The sequence below is a fragment of the Nannospalax galili genome, unplaced genomic scaffold (genome assembly GCF_000622305.1).
Source record: "Nannospalax galili isolate Female #2095 unplaced genomic scaffold, S.galili_v1.0 scaffold397, whole genome shotgun sequence".
Classification (NCBI taxonomy): domain Eukaryota; kingdom Metazoa; phylum Chordata; class Mammalia; order Rodentia; family Spalacidae; genus Nannospalax; species Nannospalax galili.
Window position 1 is genome coordinate 4,922,383 of NW_008341879.1, and position 4,967 is coordinate 4,927,349.

The window sequence follows — 4,967 nt, forward strand, 5'->3', positions numbered from 1 at the left end:
TAAGCAACAATACCAGATAGGAGATACCTTCTTTTGCGTTGTTGCCCAGGGTGGCCAAAAGACTCCCAGATAGTAACCCAGCATAGAACTGGGAAAATGAACAGCAGACCCCAATCTTATCTAAAGGAATATTGACAACCGATTGCTGCTACATGAGGAACAGCTGACCCTCCTAAAACAAATACCTCTGTATAGGCTGACTATAATCACCAGACAGACAAGTGGTGGGGAACTGCTGGGGGTGCTGACATCACAGCAGACAGCAGCAGGGATACCAGAGTATACAGGCTCTAGTGGGGGGATGGAGGATATGGGAGGTTGCCATCTGGGAAGTGGGTGTATAGTTAAATAAGATGATTTGGGATGTTCTGTGTGATATATACAAAAATTAACAAATTTTAAAATGTATTTATATTTGAGGAGGAAGCATAAAAATTTACATCATGTTAATTAGTATAGGTGATAAACATTACCATTGTAACCTACCCAATGCCTTTATAGACATACACAGGCACAAGACATACACAGGCAACTGATTATGACTAGTAAAAATCGGATGCATACAGATTAGAGATGCATGTGCCAACATCTCAGTGTTAGTAGCAAAAACAATGAGTCTTTCTGCAAGGAACAATATATTCCAAAATGAAACGTAGATCTTAAAGGTTAAAAAACTCATTCAATTTTATGTCTTACAGGGCTTATACTGAGTTAAATATTGTATAACTGTATTAACTTAACTGTGAACCTAGAAACTTGCACCCATTTGTGAAAGAGATGTACTCTTGCTCTGGAGTGTGTTACTGAATATGTTAAATCTGTAGTGAAATGCTTCTTTTAATCATGTAGTTATTAAAAATTAAAAAAAAAATTTAAAAACTAACAAAAAGTCCCAAACAGAAATCTAAGAGCAGTTTTGCTGGGAATTCTGATTGAGGGAGGGCCTTATGATGCTGCACTTAATCTCTCAGCCAGAGCTGGATTCATCTGATGGCTTGGCTGGAGGATGGCTGTTGGCAAAGGGGCCTCAGTTTGTTATGAGGTGGCTCTCTCTTTAGGACTACTTGAGTGACCTCATGGCAAGGCATGGGATTCTTGAAAAATAAGCATCCTGAGATAGAACAAGGTAAAACCCTCAATGTCTGTATTAGTCAGGGTTCTCCAAAGAAACAGAACCAGTAGAATGAATATGTATAAAGATTTATCAGCTTAGCTCACAGGATAGAGTCCGAGTAGTCCAACAATGGCTGCACCACACTGGAGAGGCTGAGAATCTGTAGTCGCTCAGTCCACAAGGCTGGATGTCTCAGTAGTCCCAATCTGGTGCTGAAGGTCTGACAAATTCCAAAATATCAGCTAGTCTTCAGTCTACAGCAGCAAGACGAACTCACCAGTGAGAGAGAAGGCAAGCCGCAAAAAGCCCCGTGTTCTCCTCTGCCTTGGTCTTTTATACTGGCTGCCATCAGAAGGTAACGCCCACATTTAGGGTGTGCCTTCTGGCTTTAGATGATCCAATCAAGAAGATCTCTTTCATTTCAGTTAATCTCAGATCAAATCAAGTTGACACCCAGGATTAGCCATCACAATGTCATTTTATTACTGAGCCTCAGAAGTCACATCCTAACGCTTCCGGTCCACTTGGTCCCACAGATCAGCCATGGGACAATGCAGGAGATCATTAACTCCAGAGACAGAGGTCATTGGGAGCTATAACAAGTCTGAAGACACAGAAGTGTCGCAGTCATTTAGTAATGTCTAATCATCTGAAATCAGATACATTCAGCATCAAATTAGACTCTCTTAATCTGTTTATATACAGCAAGATTTTAGTAAAAACAGATTAATCTATAAAGAAGCTTATTGTGAAGTCTGGCATGGTGGCACCTAGCACCCAGGAAACTAAATAGGAAGATTCTAAGTTCAAAGCTAGCCAGGGGCTACATAATAAAACTCTGACTCCAAAACAAACAAATGAAATCCTGCCTGCCCCTTAAGAAAAACCTCAAAAAGTGTATTGATAGTCTCTCTCTCCCTCTCTGCCCCTCCCCTCCCCTCCCCTCCTATCCCTTGCTCCCTCCCTCCTTCTGTCTTTCCCCTCTACATCTTCCTGATATAGGCCATCTGGAAATGTCTTTTGAATGCGGCTTCAGAGTCTTTCTCAGCTCTTAGTGAACTTAGCTGGGTGAGGAGAGGGAGAAGAGAGTTAGGGTCTCAAAAATTCAACAGCCACTAAAGCTGCCCTGAGCCTCTGGCTTTCAGGTTCTCATCTCAAGAATGTGAAGATTGAAATTCATGGACCACAGAGGCTTATTACAGGTTCATAGCTGGGAGCTGAAGGGAGAAAGCAAAAATCCTGCACAGCAGGAGCAGGTTCAGCGATGGAGCACCACCAAGTTGCTAGTCTAGGGACTTTTTAAAGGACTTGTGGTGAGGACTAGGGTGAAGGGCATGAGCTGATCAGTCCAGTCGGCTCAACCAGGTGTCCAGATGATTCATGTTAGTTTCAGTCACGTGTCAGCCATAATTCCAGGCAGGCATAAGAGATAACCAGGAACCAGTAACCTCTTCTGGCACAGCTGGTTTTCCAGTGAGGACATTTTTTGGAGCCACTGTTTTGGGGTCCTTGCCCTGCTTGGCCGGTTTCTGTTTTCTCATCATATTCTGTATCCCAGGATGGCCCCAAACTCGTGGCAGTTGTCCTGATTCAGTCTTCTGGGTGTTAAATTGTAGGCATCAGCTACCATGCTCAGTCAAAATATTTTAGATGATGAATAAAAATCAGTTTACAACAGAAAAGTATATTTTTCTATTTTTTAAAAAATATTTTATTATTTTATGTGTATGCATGTATTGCCTGCATGTAGGTAAGTGCACTCATGTAGTGGAATGCCTGCGGAGGACAAAAACAGCTGTTGGATCCTCTGGAACTGGAGTTACAGGACAGTTGTTAGCTGCCATGTGGGTGCTAGGATTCAAACCCAGGTCTTCTGTAAGAACAACCAGTGTTCTTAACCGCTGAACCATCTCTCCAGCCCCTATTTTTCTATTTTAAAAATCTATTTTGGGGCTGGAGAGATGGCTCAGCAGTTAAGAGCACTGACTGCTCTTGCAGAGGTCCTGAGTTTGATTCCCAGCACCCACATGGTGGCTATGAACCATCCTTAACTCCAGTTTCAGGGGAATCCGAAGTCTCCTGACCTCCACGGCATTGCATGACATGAGTTCACTCACATACATGCAGGCAATACACTTATACACATAAAATTTAAAAAAAAAACTATTTTATAGAGCTGGAGAGATGGCTCAACGGTTAAGAGCACTGGCTGCTCTTGAAGAGGACCTGAGTTTCATTCCCAGCATCCACACAGCAAATACCAACCATCTGTAACTCCAGTTTCAGAGGATATGACACCCTCTTCTGACCTCTGCAGGCATTATGCAACATGGGTGCACTTACTAATATGCAGGCAATACACTCATATACATAAAATAAAAATATTTTGAAGCAGTATCTGGAAGATAAAATGATAAAGTCTCTGAAAAGGTTTTTAAAGAGGCTGTTTCTGTCCCAGGTCCTTTAGGACATATGTGGACAACAAAGTAAATTTATTTCCACTCGTTTGTATATTTTTGAATTGTTTTGTGGGGACTAAATGTTCTCTGATGTAAAAACCTTTATATCCAAATATTCTAGCAATTGACTATGCATTTTAGGTTTCAAGTTAACAAAATCTACATTAAGAAGAGGCTGTGGAAGAATCACCTTATTTGAGCAGGTGTAAGGTACAAGCCAGAGGGAACTTTCTCATCTTACTCTTCCATACCATCTCTGGTTCCATCATTTAGAAACATTCACCAGAAGCACTGGAGGCTGTGATAGTTTGAACTTTTTGTTGTCTGCAAGAAACCCATCTCACCTTCAAGGACAGGCACTACTTTAAGGTGAAAGGACAGAAAAGAATATTCTAAGCAAATTGCACTAAGAAACAAGCAGGTGTTGCAATTCTAACATCTGACAAAATAGACTTAAACTAATCAGAAGAGATAAAGAGGGTCATTTCATTCTGATTAAAGGAACAATGAACCAAGAAGATATTACAATCATGAACATGTATGCACCAAACTCTGGTGTACTCAATTTCATAAAAACAATACTACAGGACTTTAAGACACAGATTAATCCCAACTCAGTTAATAGTAGGGGACTAAGAGACTTCAATATCCCTCTGTCTCTGTTAGATAGGTGATTAACAAAAATGTGCTACATTTACACAATGGAGTTCTACTCAGCAGTAAAGGAAGATGAAAATTACAGGTAAATTGATGGATCTTGAAACTGTATACTAAATGAAGTAACACAGACTCAGAAAAAAAAAAAAAGATGTACATTTTCCCTCTTTTGTAGATCCTAGCACCAAATCCTTATGTAACTGCAGTTCATATCCTGATGTAACTGCAGGAACCAGGAAAATGAAAGGAAAGCAGGGAGGTAAAGGGAAAAAAGGGAACCTGAGAGGGAAGAGTAGTAGGAAACAGGCATTACTTAGGGAGTAGTGTGTAAAAAGGGGTTAGTTAAAGTGGAGGGGGGGAAGGAGGGCTAATACAAATAATTATGGGAATAAAGAGGAAGAAGGAGCTCAAAAGAGGTGGGACCATAGTATACAAAAATTATCAAAAGGGAAATGGGGAAATTGGGGACACTTTAAATGGGAAGGCTAGGGAGGGAGGATAAGACAAGGAGAGAAAGAGGAGACAAATAGTGTTTAGATAGTATAAAAAAACACAGGGAATTGTATTAGTCCAAAAACCTACTGAAAAATTACACATACAGTATCCCTATATGAGTCTGTGAGTATAGCTGAAGACTATATAAAAAGAAACAGTGCCAGACAGGAGAAACCTTTTGAGTTTTGGCCAGGGTAGTCCAAGAGACTCCCCAAGTTACACAGGCTATTGCCATAGTCCTT